We start from the raw sequence: 26885 nt of genomic DNA on the forward strand, positions 1-26885 counted from the left end.
ATTACCCAAAGACTCTATATCAATCCCTGACAGCACAATTAAAAATATTGTAAAGCCAGATATTAGAACTTCGGCAATTCAAGAAATTACCAAATTAGCCATAGCAAGTACATCATGTGACACTCGGCTCAGTAGTCAAACCCCTCTGAACCAGGAAGGGAAATGTTCAGAGACTACTAAGTAGGACCCTCTAGATGAGGTCTTCAATCTATCAGAAGATCCAATCTGCAGAAGTATTTTAAACAAAGAAAGTGAGATGGATAAAGAGATAAAGAGAGGGATACCTTAAGACATAATACCAAAGAGCAACCCTCTTTAGTTCCCACTCATTCTGATCACCAGTCAACTTCAATGCAGAACAGTAGCATCATCCATGATGAACCGGAAAAAAAATCCTAAATACTCTGAAATTGCAGAACAACTTGCAAAAGACCTGACTATTCTGGCGGAAAAAATGTCAACGCAAAAAAGACTAAGCCTGGCTTCCATCCAAAACAGGCTAGTAGATATTGAAATCAACATCACCATGGATCATGCCTCAATAAACTCAATATTAAATGATAAGTTGGCAAATAAAATAGATCAGCAAGCACATTCTCACATTTCACTAAATGAGGCATCAAGCCCAGAGCAAGGCAAAGGCAATTGTTCAATTTTGAATGAGCCACTAGAGAGGAGCTTCAACTCCATAAATCCTAATTGCTCATTGATTGAAAAACGGAGCGACTCAAGTAGCTACTCCGAGTCAAGTATAGAGGCGCAGAGGTGGGAACCATCAGAAACAAACCCCCTCTTGCCACCAATAAACATAAACATGTCGGAGCATCAAAACACTATTTTGGCCTCTATCTCACTCTCGTTAACACCATTCATGAAAATATATGAGAATTTACATGAATATCTGAGGGCCAGAATACCTTAATATCAACGATGTAAACAAAATTAACCACAATGGAATCTCTAGCTATAAAGGTTGAAGCCTGCTTAGAAAAGGAAGCTGAGAATTCCATTACATGGCAAAATAGGTTGGCAGATCTAGCCCGTAGAGAGGTATCTGACAATTCTGTTTTGATGACAGCGATAAAGGAAGATTGTTATGTTATGTTAACTGAACTTATAGAGCGCACCGGCGCCCAAAGGCATCATGGCGCTAGAGAGGAGAGCTGCCTGCTTAAGAGGAAGACCAGTGGGAAAAGAGGGCTAAAACAGAATGGTCTTAAGAGCTCTTCTAAAACCAAGATGGTTGGAGGTGCCTCTGAGTGACAGTGGAAGATTGTTCCAGAGTTTGGCAGCTGCAATGGAGAAGGTCCTGCCACCGATCATTTCACGGTTAAACCTTGGAACCATAAGTAGGTTGGTGGTAGAGGAGCGTAAATCACGTTCTGGGATATATCGAGAGAATTTGGACTGGAGAAACTCGGCTCCTTTGCCGTGGATCGCCTGGTAAACAATACACAGCGACTTAAAATGAACATGCTGGGCCACTGGAAGCCAGTGGAGTCAACGGAGCACTGGCGAAATATGGGCACCATAGGGAGAGCTAGTGGCTAACCTGGCCGCCAGGTTCTGCATGCGCTGGAGCCGTTGTATGAGACGAATCGGTTGCGACAAATACAGAGAGTTGCAGTAATCCAACCGCGGAAGGACTAACGCCGCCACCACGGGAGGGCAGATGGCTTCCGGTATCATGGGAAGAACCTTCTTAAGGACTCTGATCTGGTGGTGGGCAGACTGGCACACAGCAGTAAACCTGGTTGGACATAGAGAGGGAGGCAGAAAGAATAACACCCAGATTCGTCACTTTACTGACTGGACTGGGAAGAGGACCTAGCGAGGTGGGCCAAAAGAGGCCCACAGTGAGGGGTCGGAAGGACAGCCCACCACCATTACCTCCGTCTTATCGCCATTAAGTTTGAGCCAATTCTGGTCCATCCAAACACTGACTGCCCTCAGGCAGTCATGATGGCATGACGAGACCTCAGCCTGATCCTGATCTAGGCGGATCAGGATTTGGGTGTTGTCAGCATAAGAATAACAATTGAGTCCGTAGGAGCAGATGAGGCAGACCAGTGCCCAGATATAGATATTGAACAGGATCGGGGAGAGTGAGGATCCCTGCGGGACACCGCAAGTGAGGGGGCAGGAGGAAGAGAGAAAAGGGGGGATGGCAAGAGTCTGTGTACGGTCTGAAAGAAAAGAAGTAAACCATGCAAGAACACACCCAGATATCCCAATCTGTACCAGGCGTGAAAGGAGGATGGGGTGGTCAGCTGTGTCAAATGCGGCTGACAGATCCAGCAGAATCAAGGCACCGACTCCACCCGCATCAACTAAGCTGGACATATCGTCTTGTACAGAAACAAGCACACTTTCCGTGCCCCTCCCTGGCCTAAAACCAGCCTGGGCAGGGTTGAGGATTTTAGAGGATTCCAGAAAAGAGGATAAGAGGGGTGTGATGAGAGATTCCAGAATCTTGGACAAGAAGGGGAGCAGAGAGATAGGGCAAAAATTGGCAGGGATAGTGGGGTCAAGTGTTAGAGATAAGGGCCTCAGAGAGGCACAATTAGTGGCTATATGGCACTGAGTGCCTTGGGATCGACCGAGCGGCAGGAGCGTAGTAGTGTTTTGGGGAAGAGGTTTGCAAGGAGGAGTAGGTAGTATAAGTGTGCATGATACCAGATGGTGGTCAGACCATACCACTCGTTCAATTGGGCCAGGGAATAGCAAGGAGTCCTTGGCAAATACTAAATCAAGCGTATTCCCCTGTGAGTAGGTCAGAACTTGGATCAGTTGAAGCAAGTGTAAATCAGAGAGGCTATCAAAGAAAGAATTCATTTCAGCAGATCTTGGCAGGTTAAAATGCTGGTTAAGATCACCTAATATCACTAGGTTGGTATATTGCATGTTCAAATCAGCTATGAGATCTGCTAGACCTTTCCCAAAAGATTGCAGATGGATGTGGGCAATGTGGAAATCATCTGAAGCTCTGGATTGTGGGATGTATTGACCTTCCCTGCTGTGCTGTGCAGCATCACTCTGATAGTTATGGCGCAAGGAACTGCAACAATGGTGGCAAAACACTGGTGTGCACCAAAAACCTACAGAAAAACGCGTGTTCCAACACACAAAAAGATGGATGCACAACCTGCCACTCATGGCGCAGGTGTGGTGGGATAGAGCACACAGTGCCGAAAACGTGCCAATGGGCTTGATGACCAGCAAACAGAGTGCAGAGAGAGAAGCAGCGCTTTGCAAATGAAACTCCAAAATATGCCTACAAATAACATTGGCCCTCATTACGACCCTGGCGGAGGACCATGGTGCAATTTGCACCATGGTCCATGGCGCAGAGCTGCCAACTCCGCCATGGGGGTTGGCGGACTTACCGCCCCATTCCGACCTTGGCGGGGCGGTAAGTCCCCAATCCCCATTTACCCTTCTCCATTCCCATTTTTGCCCCATAGGGTATAATGGGAGTGGGGAAGGCGTTAATTACGCCACCGTAAATTACAGTGGCGTAATTAACAACAGGTCCCGTAGCGCCATGGATTTTTCCGCCCGGAAAAACCAGGCGAAAAAACCACCATGGCGCTACGGGAACTCGTAGTAAGGCGGAAAGGTACGCCATGCATTACGCTGGCGTAAAACCCTTTCCGCCAGGGTCGTAATGAGGGCCATTGGCTTTGTTGCTAAAAACTCCACAATGCCTATACACAACACTTCTTAACATTCAAAATCTTGTTTGGTGCTCAAATTCCTGTAATCTAATGAAGCATGGCGAATATATATAGTCCTAAAGTATAAAGAGCAAAACATTTCCTCAGACAAACTGGATTGTCTGTAAACTGACAGCCCCTGACAAAATCTATGTGCAGTACCCTGGGCTACCTGAATGACAGTTGTCAGATGAGCTCCTGATGAAACTTCAAAGTATTTAAAAGATTTAAACTAAAATTCTGCCCGATTAGCAAACATCAAAAGGATTGTTGCTCAAAGGAATACAGATCTTAGTTGTGTTTTTGATCCCACAGATTTAAAGCTAAGAAAGCAATGTATTTATGTGATTTGATGCAACAAGTTTGGTTTCTGCTGGATTTTAATTAAGAATAAATTAGCCTGGCTGAGCTGCAACCCTTTGGAAGTGGATAAACAGGTTTCTTCCAAGGGCAGGATAGATCCTCTCAGCAGAAACTCACTGGTAGATGATAATTATGGGTTAGCCCAGACTCTTGGCTAGAGAAAGAGATTGAACAATAGCAGACCCTTCAGCCCAGGAAACTGAGGTGTGAAGGGGATCATAAACTGCTCCTGCCAGGAACTCCCCAAGGAAGAGGGCAGCCTTTGGACTGCAGGGAGAGACAAAGGGGCGGAACATTTGCTGTTAAGCATGAACAATGAACAATATTGAGAGACTCATAACTTGTTATTCAAAGTGATGAAAAATATAAAAAGGACAGATCTGCAAGTCTAATTTTTAGCTGCACGTTTTGAGAGGAGGTAGAACTGTGTGACATGTTCTGGACAGGAATGGCAATATGTGTGGTTTTATGTGAAATGTATCAATACTAGAATTGTGAACATTTACACACACATCCCTATGTTAAACACACACATTTGTGGAAATTTGCAGACTGTTTGGAAATTGTGTTCATGGCAAAAAGGACAAAATTCTGTAGAAAGTTGAAACAAGACCCCACATCTGCGGGATTTTGAGAAATAGCTTCTACATAAAATATGGAATCTTTGTTTATGATTTGTGGAGAGGTGACCAATGGAGAAATGTGTATTTAGTATAAAATCCGATTTTGAGACCAGTGGCTAAAGGGAGGTTTTTAAGGATTGTAAAGCAAACCATAAAACGTGACATCATCTGGCCTTGATCCAATCACTCAGATGCAGCCTATACACACTTTTTGTGATGTCATTTGAAAGAATAAATAGAGACAGCTGATAACACATAGGGACTGACTGATCCACTCAGTTTCCTGATTCTGGTGAAGCACTCTGATCCAGCATTCTACATCCTGCTTTAACATCCTTCCAGATCCAGATACCAAGACTCTTGCCAGCAATAGAGAACTATTGATTTCCAGCAAGGTCTAAATCCTCAAATTTATTCTCATCACCCAGTGAAGCGCTGTGGGATGGGAAGGCCTTTTGAACTAGTATCCTGAAACTCACTGGCTTGCTACCACAAGGCTTGTTAAGGGACTCGACATCCAGCTGATTGAAATATCCAGGGACAAGAAGGGCAGATCCTGTGCAAATCTGGGGAGCGGCCTAGCTGATCCAGTCCCGCGCCTGATGTCAGTCCTTCCTTGACAGATCCAATCCATGACCAGAACTGACGGTCCAATTTAATAACTTATTCTGTGAGTATTAATAGGAAAAACAGTGACCCATAATATATATGCATTGTATGATCCCAATCTCAAACCCATCCCATCTTTAATTCAGAACTATATTCTTGTAAGAACCTTTCTTGCACTGATTTTCTCTCATTTGTTTTATAAAATCATCAGTCATTAGTGATTTTGAGTAACTAAAGTGAATCCCAGAAAGAAATTGAGTATCCACCATGTGAAGGGTCATGCTGGCCACGTAACTGTGAAGATTCATGCGTGGCATCCTCTTTTTCATAGTCATTAATATAGTATAATAAAATCAATCTGTCATTTTCAAAGTGCAGTTCTGTTTTCCTTTCTCGCGCCTATTTTTGCAAAAAACACCTCTTACTAAAACCTCTATAACTCCTTCAGTTTTTATGATAGAAGCGAAATGTCAACTCCTATGTGTACCTAACATCCCTAGAAGTGTGATTCACCTGTTATAGCGAAAATTACACAAGGAAAAGTTTGCCGTAATTTGAAATTCTGAAAGGTTTTACACGCGTGAAATAGTTTTAAATTGTTTCCTGCTTGGACTTTGAGATTTCAAATGTTTTCTTTTGACTAAATCATTTTTTGTGATTGTGTTTAACTGTTCAACTGCTCCCATAGGAATTTGTAATAATTTAAGTATTTTTGACCACATTTGGTGTTTTTGCTCAGTCAATTCCACAGACAATTTCAAAGCCGTCTGACAGCTGAAAAGTCAATTCCGTTTTTCTCTTGTGTTTGAAGGGGGAAGGTGGAATTGATATTCTGTTTGATTTGTGCTATTCCTGAATACCTGCTCTCTCCTCACATCTATTTAATTGCCTATTGGGGGCTTGAGGGGTGTTGCAAGGGGAACCTATAACCATAGTGCTATCTGTTCTAAACCAATTGAAAACTATTATTTTCTGTGCTGCATTTGTTGCTCATTACTTGATTCCTAGTGCATGAAATATATTATTCTGTGGTCTATTACCCTATTGGTGATTGTTATTACCTATTAAAATGTATTGTGATTAAAATTCTGAATACATAAATAAATATTTACCTTTGCAAACCAGCCTGATTCCTGGTTCAGTGTGACCGGGCGAAGGGGTCTCAGGAGAAGGGTGTGATATGAGTGGTATATCATTCAGAATATTGAACTTATAGACAAAATAAATAAGGGCTTCACGGGCGTGACTTGGGTGTGTGCCGGATTGAAATCACTTACAGCTTGGAGGCTCGTCTGCGGGATCCTGAATTAGACATACCGCTCGTGACAGTCTAACACAGCGTGCTAGCCAACGGGGTACATACACCTTGTTGGGTTACCATACTGTGCTACACTGTACAAGCACCCCTCAAAAGAAATACTCAAAGGAATTGGCCTGTTTGCAAAAGTAAAGTAACCCTGAGATAAGCCAGAAGGAAATTTATATTTCCGGAATGGTGACCCCAGTGGAAATTAATATTGCAAGGGAACACCTACTGCACAAATTGTTTGTCAGGGGTGAATGGCTAGAACAGGACAAACAGGTATGGCTGTAGGAAATAAAACAGCAAATCACTGCAATCAACCTGGATATCTGGCAGGACAAGGGTCCATTACATCAAGCACTTAGCGAATTGTATATGGCCCCTAAAATAAAAGAGGAGCAGTGCACAATTGCCAAAATAGCAGCCTACCTTTACCTCCACATAGGAGTCATACAGGAAAAGTATGCAGACCATGTAGATTTAATAAAGAGGCAAGGGGAAGCACTGCAGAAAATCCAGAGCAATCTGGACTCTGCAGAGCAAAGAATCTGAAACAGAGGCTAGGCAGTATGCCACCAAACTCCAAGAAGATCTGGCTCTCTTACTGCAAAAGAATGCAGAGCAAAATGCCCAGGTACAGACACTGCAAAAAGAGTGTCACGAAAGGTTGGACTCTTTAAAACAGAGTTAACAAAAACTGGCGCAACAATTAACCTTTAACAGAGCATGGGCAGAACAGATAGTCACTTTAGAGAACCACCTAGAATCCTTGAAAGAGGAAAATAATACATTAATTATTAAAGACCTAGAATCCCAAGCAGAGTTTGATGAGGAGCGCCGGAAAGCTGGTGCATTCCAAAAACAGAGGGACGACCTGGTTGAGCAGAGGGGCACTCTAAGCCAGGAGAGGGACGCCTTAGGCCAGGAAGTCAGCCATTTAAAAACAAAGTTAGACGAAGGAAAGCTGGCCCTTCAGGAATTTGGTGAAATTAAAACTGATTATGAAAACTGTTAGAGCACACCAGGCTGGTGGAGGATGCTTTAGCAATGACCAATCAAACCAATAAGGACCAAACTCAGGAGGTGAGTCTCGTGCAGCAATAAATTGGCACAATACTCCCAATTCAGGCAGGAAGCACAGAGAGACAATGAGGCTCTCTGTGAAAAGAATGACAGGCTCCACACACAGATAGCCATGCAAGAACAACTCATAGAGACCAGTAAGGCCTTAACAGAGGAGCAAAAAGGTCAGATTTTCCCATGTCATCAGGAAATTGGGGCTGGAAGAGATGAGGTAAAATGGAAAAGAGAAACCCCTGAGCATAACCTCAGGACCCCTGGCATCAGGGACCTTAATACCTTCAGTTCCATGGACTCTGCTACCCTCATGTCCACTGGCTCATTTGAACCAAGGGCCACGGGATGGCAGACTTCAACACAATGGGACTGACAGATCAGTGCCTCCTATAAATGGATGGGTGGGCATCTATGTACAGGTTCCCAAATATTAGGGCCAGCCTCTCTGATCAGTGAGACTCCAGTGAGGGGAGAATCAGAGAACTGGATCCTCAGAAATATCACCTACCAAGGGATCAGTCAGTCACATTTGGTGGGGAATTCCATGTAACTAGGCCCACAAAGAACATCTTAAAAACCTCTTCCCAGCTAGGACAGTGGGGGAGGGGAGGTACTCAGCCAATCCTGGGAGCAAGGGAGAGTCAGAAGACTCTTCTGAGCATTACAGGCTTCAAGAGACTAGGCCCCCACATTCTGCCAGCCATTCCCAAGCCTGCAGAATCAGGGAGAGGCTAGAGGATCAGACAGCCACCTCTGGTAGCAGTGCCTCTGAGTCAGAGGATGAGTGGACAAGGGTGACCAAAACTAAAAAGACCAACAAAATTAAGGGGGCCCTACTGAAAGATCCCCTGAAGCAAATCAAGGCTATTAGGAGCGTCATAACGCCCTACCATAAAAATGGCAAATATTCAGTTTGGGAGCACCTCGAATTGTATGAGCAAATGATGGAGACTTTCCACCTGAAGGACAGCCAAAGTGGTATTCAGTATGTCAAGTGGACATTTTCACCTGAATACTCCAGCTTCTTTCGGGGCTGGAGGATCAGAACCATTCAAGATGGTCCACCTATAGGGCGGCCATCTTAAAGCATTTCTCAATACACAGAAACCCTCAAGAGGCCCACAAGGCAGCCTAAAACCTGCAATGTGGGGAAGACCAGGCCCCACAAGAATTTGTCCAAAAGCTGAAACGTGCCTTTGCGCAGACCACCAGGAGGGTGCGCACCGACAGCAGGGAGTTCATCAATACCTTCTTTCATGCACTCCCTAAATACATTATGACCCAGCTGGTGAGGGACTTTCATGAGAAAAGATCACTAGACTGGGTCATTGAACAAGCAACTTGCATTTACGAAGTGCAGAAACCAGTAAAAAACAAAAGTGCTAATAAAAGCCCAAAACCAACCAACACCCCTGCTGCTGCTAAGGTGGCGGAGGTGAATGTTGCCCCCATTTTAGATCTGGAGATGGGGGGGCCTAAAAACATGCCTGCGCAAAATCCTACTAACCAAAGACCTAGAAGGCCCTCGGGCAATCCCAAACAGGGAGTCAGGGAGGTAACCCCACAAATGGGACCCCTAATTCCACTGACTACATCAGCTCCCGTTACAAAGGCAACAGACCCATCCTGGGCTATGTGTGGACTCGTCCAGCCCAAGGGGGGGGATCCAACCAGGCAGCAGCCAACCCAGGGAACCTCCCTCCTCACTTTCCCCAGGAGGGCAGTAATCCCCCAAATGCCGGGTTGAGTTTCTTTCCCTGGTACCCGCCAAATATCAACCCCCAAAACAACCCTTCTTTCTTTCCCCACTTTCCTGAGCCCAGACAGCCTAATCCAGGAGAGGGGAGGCCAAGGGTGGAGGTGGTACCAAAACTATCCCAACCAAGGGTATTACGGGGGAAGGGACAGTTACCCTTCCCGTGATCAACCGAGGGTAGACCAGAGGACCCCGTGCCAGCCAGAGCGGGTGTCCCAACTGGAGCGCCAGGTCCAGAACTTAGCACAGGATCTGGGTTGCATGGTGAGGGCGCCAGCAAAAGCCTCCAATGAACATGATGACTCAGAACTCCTCAAATCAAGGGTCTGATGCTCCAGAGCAATGACGGGGAGAGAACCCCGACAACCCACCAGTTCCCAGGGAGGAGGCACAGGGGGAAGAGGGGTGTAAAGCCTTAGAGGAAACTTCCTTCCCCACTTGTGAAAAGACCCTGGAAACCCAGGAACCAGAACCAAAATCTCCTGCTGCCGAAAATCTGCAACCTAAGGAACAGAGGGCGGGTAGGAGAAAAGAGCCTAAAAAGGCCCACTTTGTGGAGGAGGTTTGAACCTTCCAATTTGAAGGAGAGGGGTCCTCAGAAGATTCTGGGAAAAAGATCTTCTCCTTCAGGGATGGGGAAAGAAAAATGGGTTCCAAGAAATCCTGAGCAAGACTGGGTAGATGTGGGGACCGAGTTAAAACCGCCCATCATCAAACCCCAGAATGACCAGCAAGAAAATCACCTGGTTCAAACCAATTTTGGTGACTACCTCCAAAAAGGGGGGGCAGCCCAGAATCAGAACCAGGGGAGCCCAAAACTCCCCCCATATCCAATTGTCACCTTTTTCTTACAGGTTCCCAAGATCCCAAACAAAATCCTGCCCAAATCACTCCCTGTCAGAATCCAGGGCAAGGAAATTATCCCACCAATTGGCCAAAAATGTGCATTATCTTTGCCCCCTTGAGGAGAAGGAGGGAAGATTTTATGCCCCGGTCCAAATACAGGGGCAATGTACATTTTTGGCACTGGTAGACACTGCATCCCAAGCCACCCTTCTGTCAAAAAGGGCCTTTGATCAGCTGAATTCGGGAAGGAGGGAGAAATACCAAATCCCTCTCACCCATCTTCCTGGACAACTTCAGAACTTCGATGGGAAGTAGATTCCTGTCGAGGGGACTGCGGTTTTAGACATTAAAATTGGGGGACACAAGGTGAAGCACCCGGTCATAGTTGTGACTCCAGAGGAAACACCATGTTTACTAGTGATTGACATCCTGCGTAGATTGTCTCCCCTCATAGATTGTGTAAACAAGGTCCTCTGGACCCAGACTAATGGACCAATGAAATTAAAACATAATGTCAACCATGTTAGTTTAAATGGCACATGCCACATGGTTGAACAAAAACCTGACCAAATTGAATTTAATTTCCAAAACAACCAAATCCCTGACGTGACAGTAATTGCAGTAGGACAACAAACTGGTGATGGGAAGTCCTCTCTATTTCTGAAAATCAACCTTGCTTCCAGTCTAAAGTGGCATTCCACAATGGAAGGGAACACTCTGAAATTCCATACAAATTCACAATCAGAAAATCCCACTGCTATAGTCCTAAATTATGAGAAATCAGCTCAAAGCTTGGCTGACATTCAGAAAACTGGAGAGCAGTTGTTCATCCTTATTCCGTTAAATGAGGGGAAGGACTCTGTCCTCGCCCGAGTGTGTGTGAACAACGGTAATAGCTTCATCAGCAAAGCCATGTTGCGACAACTCCCAAAAGATACAGCCATTCCCACATTTAAACTGATAGACAAATGGGAAATGGACCTGGAAACACCCAATTCCAAACATCTCCTGCCTAGCAGGTGTATGCTAAAAATGTTCATAGGCAACAAGAGCATAGTCCATAATTGTTGGGTCATGCAAGATGTCCCTGCTGCATTTTATTTGGGCAGTGACATTCTCAATCCGTTGCCATTAGTTTGGACCTTATAAACTTCAAAGCCTGGTACCGATTATCGGGTAATCCCATGGACTTTGATGACCCAGAGAAAGCATATCGGTCAGCTCAACTGCTGCCATATGCAGTTGAAATTCAGATTGGAGAGGATGTCACCATCCCAGAACGGACCCAACAATTCTCACTTGAAGTAAAAATTAAAAGAGGACAGAAACTGAAAAATCCTGACGCCTATGTTCATCTCAATGCCCATTTCCAACAGCAAGGGTTGGGGTTAAACCCAACACCACTAGTCAAGACAGAACACAACACCATTCCAATAGAGGTGGATAACAGCGACCTAAGGAGTATCACTCTGGGCGCAGGCACCATTTTTAGAATGGCGGTTGATGACTGACATTTTTCCATAGATTTAGGTAACGAACTGGTAGGACCAATCCCCAATGACTGTTTTGACAGTGATAGCGACAATAACACAACACCAGACAGTATCTTCACCCGGCATGGGGGGAATTTCCTGTTGTACTGTTCCTGCCCTTATGGTAAGGAAAATGTGACCTGTGATTTCAGAAAGGATGAGGTGATATTTCAAGTCCACCAGGACTGCCTTCCCCACCTGAAGCCATCAGTCCAAGTCAGGACTTTTACCAGGGACTTCTCCACCCAGCTGGAGGAGGCCGCTGAGATAGCCAAACCAGAAGTCTTTCCGGGCTTCAGACAGATGGTTGAAGAGAGAGTCAACCTAGCTGATGCCTGTGAGACTCTGGAGCAAAAGCAAAAATTGAAACAACTTTTCCTAGCTTTTCAAGATCTCTTTGCGGTGGACTCATATGACTGTGGTCGCACCGACATCTACGCAACAACAATTCCCACGTACCCTGGCATCACTCCGGTGTTTGTGAAGCAATATCGCTTGCCTGTTGCATCAATGGAGTCCCTTACTGAAATCATTAAGAACCTTGAGTCCCGTGGGATAATTTGTCCAGTCCACAGCACCTTCCACAATCCGGTGCTGGGGATTTTGAAACCAAACGACCAGTGGAGACTCTGTGCTGACCTAAGGGAGCTCAACAAAAAGGGCCACACTTCCTGATGGCGTCTTACCTACATTGACCAAGGGCTGGCTCAGATCCAGGGGTCAAAGAAGGTATACACTGCCTTTGACCTGACCAATGGGTACTGGACTGTACCTGTCAGTAGGGAGGACCAATACAAGCTGGCCTTTTCCTTCGGGGGGCAGCAGTACACTTGGACCCGGACTCCCTTCGGATACATCAAGTCCGGCAATGAATTTAACATCTTTCTACATAAGGCCATGCCCAACTTGGGTGAAAGAGGTAACCTGGCCTATGTAGATGATGTTCTAATCAAAAGCTCAACTGTGGAGGAACACATAGCGGAGATCCGTAATGTTCTGACACAGTTGAGGGCTGCCGGAGCAAAACTCTCTTTCCAAAAGGCACAGTGGTGCAAGACGCTTGTCAATTTCTTGGGGCATGAGATAACTCCAGAGGGTCTCTGTCCCCAGGAAAAGAAAGTAGAAGCACTCCAGAAAATAAAAAAATCCACAACTCTGCGCGAACTAAGGAGCCTCCTTGGACTGACTAATTACAACAGAAAGTTCATTGAGGATTAGGCAGAGATCACGAGACCCCTGATCCATCTGTTGAAGGGGGGGTCAAGTGGTAGTGGGGTCCAGAACAAGCAAGGCAACTCAAAAGAAGCCTCTCACAAGTGCCTTGGCAAGCTTACCCTGTCAAAAACAAGGAGTTCTTCTTGGAGACAGGGTTCGCAAATACATGCTTGACTGCAGTATTATATTAAAAGCATGACAAGGTCAATAAAGTAATCTCCTATGCGAGTAAGACTTTATCCTCTGTGGCGAAAAAATTCAACGATTGTGAGAAGGCACTCCTGGCAACAGTGTGGGCATTGAAGAATTACTGCCCGTTTATCCAGGGGGAACACATCATACTGGAGACTCCACACCAGCCTCTGCAATATCTTCAAAGTGACAGAATCCGGCCCGGAAATGTGAGTAATTCCCGAGTTACTTCCTGGATTCTGTTAATGCAAGGCTTTCCTGCGGAGGCCAGATATGGCCAAAACAAGAAGAGTCTCCTCGCACAAGGTCTGGCTGACTTGCATGATTGTGCCAGAGAAAACTGTCTCGAGGACGAAAGTCTTAAAATCAAGGACAACATTGAGGCATACCTTAATTCCCCACACAAGGTCTATGAAGAAGACAAGTGTGAGGGAATGCCCACTGTCTATGTGAATGGGTGCTCCTACCATGTTGACAACAACGGGGAAAAGGAACTTGTGGCCAGCATAGGGAATGCATGGGTGAATGGTGCCCTAGAACCCTCAGCTGGATACAAAATCGGTCCCTGAAGTAGTCAAGGGGCAGAACTGATTGCTGTGCATCAAGCCATCCTCACTGCTGTCCAACACCAACTCCACAAACTGGTCATAATCACTGATTCAGATTATGTACAGAACGGGTTTGTGGAGCACCTGGTTAATTGGAAAACCAGAAGCATGCTATGTGCTAATAATAAACCATTAAAACACAGAAAATTAATACAAAATATTGATGATCTGGTCAGCTCGGATGGGATGACTATATACTGGAAAAAGATCAAGGGTCATTCTAAGGTAGAGGGAACAGACAAAACTGGAAATGACCTATCTGATCAGCTAGTCAAAACCTGAGCCATCCAAGGGGATCTACTTGAGATTGAGTCCCTGTTGAGTAACTAAAGTGAATCCCAGAAAGAAATTGAGTATCCACCACGTGAAGGGTTACGCTGGCCACATAACTGTGAAGATTCATGTGTGGCATCCTCTTTTTCATAGTCATTAATATAGTATAATAAAATCAATCTGTCATTTTCAAAGTGTAGCTTTGTTTTCCTTTCTCACGCCTATTTCTCAAAAACACCATTTACTAAAACATCTATAACTCCTTCAGTTGTTATGATAGAAGCGAAATTTCAACTCCTACCTGTACCTAACATGCTTAGCTATCCACAGAACCCAAATTAGTGTAGAACAGTGCGAATCACCTGTGATTGTGAAAATCGCGCAGGGAAAAGTTTGCGACGATTTGAAATTCTGAAAGGTTTTACACGTGTGAAATAGCTTTAAATTGTTTCCTACTTGGACTTTGAAATTTCAAATGTTTTCTTTTGACTAAATCATTGTTTGTGATTGTGTGCAACTGTTCAAAGTGGCTCCTTTAGGAATTTATAATAATGTAATTATTTTTGACCACATTTGGTGTTTTTGCTCACTCAATTCCAAAGACAATTTCAAAGCCGACTGACAGCTGAAAAGTCAACTCCGTTTTTCTCTTGTGTTTGAAGGGGGAAAGTGGGAGTGATATTCTGTTTGGTTTGTGCTATTCCTGAATACCTGCTCTCTCCTCACATCTATTTAATTGCCTATTGGGGGGTTGAGGGGTGTTGCAGGGGGAACCTCTAACCATAGTGCTATCTGTTCTAAACCAATTCAAAAGTATTATTTTCTGTGCTGCATTTGTTTTGGTGCTCATTACTTGATTCCTAATGCATTAAAGATATTATTCTGTGTTCTGTCACCCCATTGGTGATTGTTATTACCTATTAAAATTTATTGTGAATAAAATTCTAAATACATAAATAAATATTTACCTTTGCAAACCAGCCTGATTCCTGGTTCAGTGTGACCGGGGGGGGGGGGTCTCAGGAGAAGGGCTTCAATTGCGCACTACATGCTGGGCGTGACTTGGGTTTGTGCCGGATTGAAATCACTTACAGGATCCACAACATAAAGCTGCCACATCCACAAGGATAGTGAAGATTGATACTCACATAAGCCCAGTGGATTTAACTCAACCTGTCAAGGGGCTAGAAAGTGGTAGAAATATATTTTCCATTTTCAGAAAAAAAGAAAAAGAACCTATATCATCGAAATAAAAATAAAAATAAACCATTGAACAAAGGAACTGTCAAAGATATAAAGAAATCAAAGAACCAACCAATGAAAAAAAAGCAGAAAGCTAGTGGATCACATGCCTTCCTTAGATATCTACATACTCCACCGAAGCTGGGCACTGATCAACCCTCAAAGAAATCGAGGAAAGAACGGACTTTAAAAGCGAGGGACACAATTAAAAACAATGGAAAACTAACCATGTTCAGTGAAGACGCTTATTCTGATGATGAACAAATTGAGGTTGCTGATGAATTATCAGCTTTAAGTGATTTAGTCGAACTTTTAGAACTTCAGAAAGATGACTCCCACTGGAATAATCTATCAGAAACCTAATGGGCTATAATCGAAGATTTAGCTGCTAAAATTTCTGACAACACTAACAGCCAAGATCAAAATTAAAATAAGTTGAAAGACCATTCTCAGGTGGAAGAATTCAGCGACTCAATCACCTTCAGAACAATGGAACAAAAAAGAAAAAATCTAACAATCCTAAATAGGGAACCAGTCAAGTTAAAAAGAAGCCAACGCATTCAAAGTCCATGGGCACATAAACTGAAGCAAACAGAACTAAAGCAAATGGAATTCAGACAACCTGTAACATCTAGACAGAGAATAAGGAGCAGAAGTCCTGGAAAAGGTAATGTGAGATCAAATAAAGATCAGTTCAAATTGCAATTAGAACGAATTAATAAAGATAGAAACTCTCCCATTTTCAATAGATTGACAATAAGACAATTATTAAAGCATGTACCTAGATTGAGAAACTTATCTACAGCTGATCTTAAGATTGTTGAATATCCTTCAGAAAAATCAGCGGATGTCACTATACTTCACATGGCATCCTGGAAAACCAAGTCTGAAGCAGAAGAGGTGTCTCTTGAATTTAGGATTTGATATACAAGATTACCAACAGGTTCTCCACCGGAGACCAACAAGAGATATAGCCCAACAAGGACACGTGATAGAGTGCAGAAAGTGTCAGCTAACACAAAGAATAGTAATTTAACACAACCCAAGCAATATGAGAAACCTCATTGTAGCCAAGAAGACGTGTACAAGAAACATCATTTCAAACAGCTGGGATCCAGCTTACAGACTCTCTAAGCAAAGTCACTAGAAGCAACAAAGATCATGGCTAACCTCTCATCCATAAACAAAGAAGCTCTACGTAAAATATCTTTTACAGTGAAAAATATTGAAAAAACTAAACCCTCTGCTAATACAGAAAAAGGTACTGCATGGAACTGGCTTGCAGAAACTCTAGTAGAACGAAAAGAGCGATAAGATACGAAATCGGATTCTATCTCTTGGTCACGGATAGCAAGCAGGAATGCGAGAGGCTTTAAAAATCTGTTTAATGAAGGGAGACAAGACTTACTAAAATATGAAATAATCTGCTTGCGGGAAACCTGGCTTTGTAACATCCCTTTCTGTGACGGCTATGAATCCTTCCTAAACCCAGCAGGGAAGGGTATGTTTGGAAGACTGAATTCGGGACTGCTTAACTTGATTCCAATTACCGGTACTTTCACACAGTTGCCCGAATCAATATATACAAATATTGAATTTACAGAGGAATTATAATAACTCTTATGAAAAAATTACATTGATCAATTTTTACAGGAGACCTAATTCACTCCTAATTCACTCCAAGAGATTAAGCTGCTGAAAATCCTAAGCGAAAAACTCAGAAAGATGGTATCCAATTGGTCCACGCCTACTAGATAAGAAAGGTCAGCCAAAAAAGTGAAAAAGATCTAGACGATAAGGCAAGCTACTGGCATGCTCAAGTAAACTTGCAGGACCTGCACATGCTAAATGGTCAAACACCAGGAGACACACCAGGGGCCTGAACATAGAGTACTGGAGATCAAAGACACTGTGTAGACTACTTCTCTGTCTCTGGAAATTTAAAAAATAGAATTAGATCTCTGGTAGTCGAAGCTCAACACTCAAGCAATCACAATCTACTTGGAATGGCACTTGAGGTTGAACGTCTCATGGGCAAAAAATAGGTTAAAAATCAATACAACAGAGATCATGCAAATTGACCACACATTCAACCAAGCGCTTGGAACTAATCCGAATCAAGTTGAATCGTTATGATCCCATCGTTCATAATGAAAAAAAGATCATGCAAGCTGATATACGAAAACTAAATAAAGAAAGAACTGCCAATTGAATAGAAATACGACGATTAAGGAAACAAAAATATAAAAACGGATTGATTGCCACACGATCACAAAGACTGCAACCAGAAGCAGAAAGCATGCTAAAAGCTATTGGCAGGAAAAACACCAGAGAGATATGGGCACTATTAAACAACGATGGAACATTTAGAACAGAAAATATGACAAGTCAAATCAGTGAACAGCGATGGTGCGATCACTATACAAATCTGTTCACAATAAAAGAAGATCTTCCACCCATTAAACTGATGAATTCCATGCAAGTGGCAAAAAAAACTTTAGAGATAAAAGACATGAAACAGCCTAAACCAATATCTGCATGGCAAATAAATATAGACTTGGATGACATCAGGTTGAGAATTATCAAACTAAGCTCATCAAGAGCAGCAGGCCCTGACGGGATTTCAAACTTTCTCCTGAAAAAAGATCCAGAAAAATGGAGCAGGGTGCTACTACAAGTTTTCCAACAAGTGCTGATAACAAAACATGTTCCTGATTCCTGGTGTGATGCACTAGTAGTATCAACAAAGGCGACCGATCAGACCCAAATAATTACTGCCCAATAGCGCTTTCAGATTCAACGGGGAAATTATTTTCCTCTATACTCCTCCGAGACTTAACAACTTGGGCAAAGAACGCACAAATCCTGGATAGACATCAAACAGGCTTTATCAAAGGAGTGGGAACCTCACTTAACATCTTCCTACTTGGAATCTTGAAAATAAAGGCTCTAGAAACTAACTCAAGAATGTACACATCTTTTTTAGATCTTGAAAAAGCATTTGATTGTGTAAATCGAAATAAATTATGGGTGAAGCTTAAAAACTGGAACTGCCCGACTTACTTAATAGAAGCAATTCAAGCTCTGTATACTAATACCTCGGTGCAAATTAGATTATCAAACAAGGGTGCCTTCTCGAAAAAATTAGCTGCCTTCTTATTCAGCTTATGCATTGCAGATCTAGGGATCTCTCAAAGTAAAATCTGTGCATTACCCCCACAAATAAATGGCAAACCAATGCCGTGGATTCTTTATGCGGACGACATTGTGTTTATAGACCTCACCCAAGTAGGCCTTCAAAGAAGACTCCACTGCTTCTATCAATATCTAACTATCAACGAGATGAAAATCAACACTGTTAAAGCCAAGGTTTTACAGCTGAGCTCTGCACGCCTATCAAACTTGAAGAACCTGAGCTGGTGGATCAATAATGAAAAACTAGAAATTGTCAACTCTATGACTTATTTAGGTGTTTTGATCAATATAAATGGTAACAATAATGCACATTATCAATCGCTTCGACTGAAAACCAAGAAATTAGCAGCTCAAGGGGTCTGTATCCATCAACAATACGGAATATGCTCATTAATCCCACTTTTAACACTCTGTCGACAAAAAGTGGCAGATATATTAACTTATGGAGCAATGATGATTTGCCTACCATGGGCAATTTGGCCGTTACTAGAAGGGCTTTTCTGGTGCAGATGCCTAAACTTACCCAATAGCCAGAAAATGGCAGTAATACGAGAAGAGCTGAAACTCCAATCATTAGAGAGCATGGTGCTTTCCAAAGCTATTGACTTTGGAAGTCAATAGCTCTGTATCGAAAATCAAAGATAACTGAAACCAGCTCACCTCTAGGAATTCTTCTTGACGACAAAGAAAATATTGACAAAACACTTCAAAACTGGCGTACTAAAATCTCTCATATGATGTATGAGCGACAGCTAAGTGAAGATGAACTTGTCATCAATCCTATGAAAATGAAAAGAAAGATAATAGAACAAGATTGGATTGAGACAATGGACACAAGAAATCGAGATCTTCTTAGACCAGTGAAAGAAAAGGAAAAAAGAGGATTAAACAACTAAACTACATAGCTGAAAAATTCCCCTCGCCTGTTTACTGAGATCTATTGATGCAAGTAAGATTAAATATCCTACATACTAAAGAAATAGTCCTAGAGAGAAGGATGATAACGTGACAAGATGCAACATGCCACTTTTGTAGAGAGGTGGGAACCGTGGAGACATTGTTTCATTGGGTAACAGCTTGTCTGAACTTAGCTTGGCTACGATCTCAGCATTTAAGAAAGACTCAATTAATGAATTGTATGGATCTAGATCAGAATTGGTGGGATGGGATAATAATGGGAGAAAGACCAACCATCTGTATAGAGGTGTTGAAATTTATTGAAGTGATTGTGACAGAAATTAAGGAAAACACACCTACCACTGCAACCGTCTAGGGAAACTCTCGCCCATCCCTCCCACAAGTCTATATTCTATATTCTACACTGCCTCGTGAACTGATGCAGAGAATTGATTTTAAAAGACAGTGGCCCTCATTACGACCCTGGCGGAAATCGAAAAACGATGGCGGAAATGCAATACCGCCATCGAATAGCGCTCGGTGCGACTATGACCCGTCACCGCAAAGTACGAAGCCATTAGCGACACCGTAGTGAACGCCAACGCTAACTGCACCAAGCACGCGCGCGCGCGCCATGCCAAACCGCAAACACCACCATGGTGCAACGGTACGCCAATTCCGACCCTAGCGGACATGTACCTAACGCCATCAGGCATGGCGTAATGTACCATTCCGCCATGGCGAGAAGTACGGCATCGCGAATCAACCGTAAACGGCCCCACTGAGTGCCTGTACACCGCTCCCTGCCTACAAAGTACAACTCCCCGTAGGTGCAATGAAGCCACAATGCAACCATTGAAATGTACAAGTCACCCATGCATGCCAACGAACAAAAGAAACACAAGAGGGGCCAATGGGAGCTGCAGGGCACAGATGGCACGAATACAGAAGCCATCCCAATGGACATGACCACAGTCCCCCACCAAGAAACGCACGCAAACACAGGCACCTGTGACCAGCAATATTCCGAAAATCACATCATTCCACCAGTCCACCTGGCTGACCGGCATCTGTTACACAAAACCCAATCCCCCGCCCCTGAGCATGACAACATTCAAACTGTCATATTGGCAGCCCCCATCCCTGACCTCACTGGGCTTCGTAGGCAAACGCGCACAGCACAGTACCACGCAACTAAACCCCGAAGCTGGAACCCAATGCAGATCTCCTCACAATACATCGCCCCCCAAATAGGCATATGCCACATCACTTGCAAAGAAAAACGCTACACGGGCCAAATCAGAATAGAAATTTTATGCACATCAAAATCACCAAGCCCATACAGCCATCAGGCCATGAACTCCAAAACACTAATCACCATTGTGGGCTGCTTCCGCAAGAAATGACCAGCCACTACCTGTGTGTCGCCCTGTTCCCCCATGGTACACAGAGCCACATTCACGTACGAAAAGGCAACATGGAAGCGCACAGAACCGCAGGGCCGTCCCAATGGGGAGGCACTAGTCCAGCTGAAAGGCCGAAATGTTGCTCCGAGCCACCAGTACTGCGTAAGGGCATGTGGCCCATTGGCGATCGTCCCATAAGATCGTAATGCTGCTCCACTGATTAACACGAAGCAGCAGGTGTCGGGAGTAAAATCCATCTGCAGGAGTGGCATACAGATGGCAGTGGCAAAAGGGGAGGAGATACCTGTCAACCAAAAGAAAAGAAAAAGAACAGAATGGCCATCAGAACTACATTCCAACAACTCACTTCAATGATCACACGAAATCCACAGCCATATGCATGCTAGCCCACTCCAAAGGATCATCACCACCCCAAAACCACTTGCGACTCATAACCATCTATATCGAGGTGCAAACACCATCACAAACGAGTGTCTGAGGGCGCCTCGAGACAGGGAGGGCTCAACAAGGCCAGATGGACGATGGTCCCACTATGGCAGCCCTGCATCACATAGCCTAGGGGAGGCGGATAGATCCCAAGAAGCCCTGTACATGGCAAACTCTGTATCAAATCACCTGCCCATGCATCCATCCATCATTCCCTCATCCCGGGATCAAAATGCCTGAATAATTACTCACATAACATTAGAAACATCCATTGAGTCTGTGCGTTATGCAGCCTGCTAAATCCACAGTGCCCCAGCCCGTAATTCCAGTGTTGTGAAGTAACATGTATTTTGGAACGGACGGCCTCATCGCCCACGTAGCTATTGCGCATCCCAAACTATTCATATCAATCATTGCTCCCTCGCCATGGGCCCTGTCTCAAGGACATAGAACAATAGAACGTTACATTTGCAGTCAGACCTGTGGGCATCTCCTCGCCGCTAGCTGGAAACCGAAAGCGCCGCCCTTCGAATTCCTCATTTGCAACATCACGTCGAAAAGGCATCTGTGGCCGTTTGAAATCACTAATTATTCCATCGAGTGCGGCTGTGTGTGAAAATGGCAACTGCCTTCACCCACGAATGGGACGCCCCGCCCGTCGTTGCAACTCGGTACAGTGATGCATGAGGGCCCACCGTTACTCGAGTACTACGTTCCACTGACCCCTCACAAGTCTGTTCGCGACTGCACAGATAGTATGTGAAACAATGGGACCACAGCAGAATGAACATATCAACCAATCTTACACGGCCATCGGGTACAAATACATGATTGCAATAGCAAGATACAATTCCCCGAATTGCAGCGTTGTGCGCGGGACGTGCTCGGCCAAAGGGGAGAGCAGTTTGCACAGGTGGAATCAATCACCACAGGTGGAGGCCATACAGCCTGAAAACACATAAATTGCACAGCCAGTCTCCTCCCACAACCACACCGAAATGCTACCGGCAGGACTCGCGATGTTGGCCCTGGGGGACCTGATAGCACTGCAAGTGCTCCGACTCCAAGAAGTAGACGAACACCAACTACAACCAGCCGCACGGAGGAGACGCAGGAGGAGGAGGAGGCTAAGGCAGGGCCAGCAAGGCCCACCAGCACAGCCACTACCACCACGCAGGCAGCCCGCAATCCCACGCCTCCGAGCACATCCGTCCAACCTCACTGATGAGCAGATCCACACCCTCTACCGTCTGGACCGGGACACCATAGCCGCCATTGTGGACATGACACAGGCTGACCTTGTCAGCATGATAGATAGCCCAACCGCCATCCCACCCCTACTGAAGGTGGTGTCTGTACTACACTTCCTGGCCACAGGCACCTACCAGCACACAGTCGGACAGTTGCATGGCATTTCTCAGCCACTGTTCTCACGGACACTATTGCAAGTGCTCGATGCCCTCCTGAAGCACGCAGACGACTACATCTCTCTACCACGCTCGGAGCAGGAAATAACCAACACAAAAGTGGGATTCCATGCACTTGCCGGCATACCGGGTTGCATTGGTGCCATCGACTGCACCCATGTTGAATTGGTCGTCCCACATGCCATGGAGGCCCAGTACCGCAACCGAAAACAATTTCATTCCCTGAATGTACAGATGGTGTGTGACTCCAACAGGATCATTACACATTGTTGTGCCCGATTCCCTGGATCAACCCATGATTCTATGGTCTTGAGGAACTCTACAATACCACGCTACATGGAGCGACACGCAGGGAACAGATCCTGGCTACTCGGTGAGTCTCATTACATGCATGATGATGTGGGGTATGTGAATTGGCAATGACCTGCCAGGAAGGGGGGGGGGTGTGCGTACGTATCAATGGCATTCCACATCATACGTTTCTCGTCCACATACAGGTGATGCTGGATATCCACTGAAGAGATGGCTCCTCACACCAGTCCGGAACCCACGGGACCAGCATGAGGAGGACTACAACCATGCCCACTCACGTACCCGTGTAGTCATTGAACAGGCATTCGGCCTACTGAAGACCCGTTTCCGCTGCCTCAGCAGGTCTGGCGGGGCACTCCTGTACCGCCATGAGAAGGTTGCAAAGATGGTGATGGCATGTGTCATGCTCCACAACATGTGCGTACGTAGAAATGTGCCCATGCCCCCTGACGCAGAACTGCAAGCACCTGATGATGGTCATGATGAGGGTGGGGATGTGGCAGCACCTCATGGAGTCTGCGAGGCACCGGAGGCCCGTGACATTCGTCAGCATCTCATTGATGTATGCTTCTAGCACTCACGCCTGGTGGCTGATACATGGACACGGGACTCGTGGCACTGCGTGTGTCTGGGACATGCACAATATGGACTGTACGCCTATGATGGCCTAGTACACAAAGATCAATGTCCACACTTCTCATTGGTTGATCGTGCACTTTTTATGGCATATGTGATATCATGTTGAACACCCTATCGACCCGCCACCCAAGTGAGCCCAACACACCCCCTCCACCCTCCTACCTCCCCCCCGAACACCAGTGTCCAAAGATGCTCATTGTCAGTGGGCTGTCGCTATTGCATGCCCCCTCTGCGGGTATCAGGGGCACCCCTGCCTGTGGAGCGCAGGTTCCTTCCAGATCTACGTTGGGGGCTGCCCTGGACGGAACTTGCAACGGATGATGTGTCTGCCTGCTCACGTCCATGCATGTCCCTAAGGGTTTGCGAGAGCTCAGTGAGCACACGGCGCACTGCGGCAAGTTCGGCACATACGTCTTTGGACGTCGCATGCAGTTCCCCCCTCAGGCTCTCGGTGCTTCTCTCAATTTGTGCCCTTAGCGTCTCTGTACCTCTCTCCATTTCTGCCCTAAGTGTCTCAGTTGATGTTTCTATGTCTGCCTTAGTGCCCCCACATTCATCGGCATGGTCCTTGAGGAGTGTGGCCAGTTGCTGCTGTTGTTCGATCAACTGGTCGAGGGACTGTTGCCTCTGCTGGGCCATGGCCATTTGCGGGGGTGTCACAGAGGGGCTGTTGTCCTCATGTTGCCTTGCCACAGGGCTTGTGGGGGATGGCCAGTCGTCGTCTTGTGGGTGCCCCTGCGTGGTATCCTCATGTTGTACGGGATGGGACAGACAGGGGGATTGGGACAGGTCATGGATGGATCTGACTTCGGCATCCCCGTTTTCTGTGTCCGAGCATGCTGCCATCAATGGGGTGTCACCTATGGTGCTGCTGCCACCAGAGGCAGTGCCTTCTGTGGCATCCATTGGGGGGACCTGTGGTGGTGGTGTTGTGGGCATGCTGGCTGCTGGGGTGCCTGTTGATGTTCCCTCCTCTGTGCTGCCACCTGATTTGTGCTGCTGCCGTGTCTTGATGCGTGCAGCTGAGGTGGAGGGTCTCTGGCCGTTGGTCTTGGCCCTCTTTGCAGGTGTGCTGGTAGGGGTGTCCTGTAGCTCGTCGTTTGGATCGGACCCTGTGGTGGAGTAAAGGAGGGCGAGGGTTATTGATGGGTCTGTGGGTATTGGAATGGCATTGTATCACATGCTTTGGGGTGGTACCTGAGGGTGATTTGGGTCGGGGTCTTGGAGGTGCTTTGATTTGTGTGTGGAGTGAGGGTGCAGTTGTTTGGCAGCCTGCAGTTAGGGTGTGCCTGCTGCACGTGTAGTGCGTGTATTAGGGGTTTTTAATTATTTATGTATTTATTGTGGGTTTTGACGTGCGCTTTCAGGCCGATGTGTGTGGACGTTCTCCTGGACATGTGTTTCTGTTGCACTATGTGGACGCATGGTACTTCACATGGATGGACTGTGTGGATTTGGCATTGTTTTATCTGGCCCACCTACCTGAATCTTCGGATGTCTGCACTCCTTTCTCCATCCCTCCGACTCCCTCTATGCTCTCCATTCCGATGGTGGAGGCACAGATTTCTTCCCAGGGGGTCAACTTGATGGGTGATTCAGGACCTCCCCCGGTGGCTGTGGCAATGTTGCGGTTGGCAGAGAGTATGCTGCGGACGCGTATCCGCAGGTCGTCCCATCGCTTGCGGCATTGCTGTGGGGTGCGGGGTGCGGTCCCCACCGCACTTACCCGCTGTGCCACCAGAGCCCATATGGCCTTCTTGTTTGCAAGTGCCGTCCTGGTCATTTGCGTGGAGAAGACGACGGCAGCATTCTCCTGGAGGGTCTCTGTTAGCACGGTGAGTTCCTCACGGGAGAAGTGGACCTGCCGCTTGCGGTCGCACGCTTTCTTCGCTACTTTTCCCATTTTTCTTGGTTTCGCTAGGGTGGTTGACGGGTTGGGGTGTGTTTCAGGGTAGTGATTTTAGTGGTTGTGTGGTTTTAGTGTTTTTATAGGTGTACGCCGGGATGTTTCCCGTTCCGGGCCCATGTTTTAACTTCCGTTTCCGTATATTTCCGGGCACCGTACTTTCCGGTAGGCGCACACTGCGGTGACCGCTAAGAGGGGTGGCGGTATTGCACCTAGGGCGCCGTACGGCGGCGGTGTGGGCCGTTTTGGGGTCATTTCCGCCATCGCGGACTTTGCACTTCCGCCGTGGCGTGGTGCTCGTGCCCGATGGGTCGGAATGGGCCGCACTTTGCTCCTTCGTGCAATGGCGGAAACGCTATTTACGCTGTGGCGCTCCGGTCAGTCGCTTTCCGCCAGGGTCGTAATGAGGGCCAGTGTTTTATTTGCTTTTCAAGAGTTTAAGGATGATGGAAGAAAACTTATGTAAATGGTTAGTTTAAATTTATAATGCTTTTGTAAGGCTTACTTATTTGTTTGGAAACCAATAAACATATTTAAAAAAAAAAAGAAAAGGCTTTCCATGTTTCCCTCCGCATCTACCCATTAACTTTCCATTGGGCATCACAGGTTCCCATGCAGTTTGAGAACCAGGTTCGGTAATAGTCCACTCGGATTCCCGCACCATGTGGGAGCTTCTCATTCCTGCAGAACCCTTCATTGAGCTCTTAGAATACTGGCATGATTTAAAGAGATAGTCCCATTTTCCCCCCACACTGCCCTGGCAGAATGAGGCCTTCAAAATGAGGCACAGAGTACCTTCGTATAAGCAATGTGCACTAAATAATGATACATACAGGTAAAAAGATGATCGTCATTCATCAACTCACCTGTACCACGCATGAACTGAAGTGATTGTCATAGACCCCCTCACATTTTTTTCGAGAGATAACCAGGTACACTTTAAAGGAGAGTTGGCCATTAGCATGAGGACAGGACAGGTGGGAGCAAATTCCCCTGAGTCTGCTTCTGTGGAGGAGTGGAGGTGAATGGCACCTGAGACAGCTTCACAGTGGAAACCATTGAGGCTGGAGAAAGAAGAGTGCTTAATCAGTATCAGGCTTCCTGGAACCCACAACTCTCAGTTCGCAGGCTGCCCTTTGACCCTGGGCCTACCAAGGTAAACAGTCTGGCGAGCAACGCCACTGCGAATCTTGAGGGCTGTGCAAGGTGTGTCCTGCAGTCGGGTGAGTGGCACAAATGACCAGTACAACATGGTGGTATGTAACATGTTTTATTCACAACCAAACCTTCCAACCACCTTC

This window comes from Ambystoma mexicanum, chromosome 10, assembly GCF_040938575.1.
Source record: "Ambystoma mexicanum isolate Mex_15411 chromosome 10, UKY_AmexF1_1, whole genome shotgun sequence".
In the NCBI taxonomy this organism is placed as follows: domain Eukaryota; kingdom Metazoa; phylum Chordata; class Amphibia; order Caudata; family Ambystomatidae; genus Ambystoma; species Ambystoma mexicanum.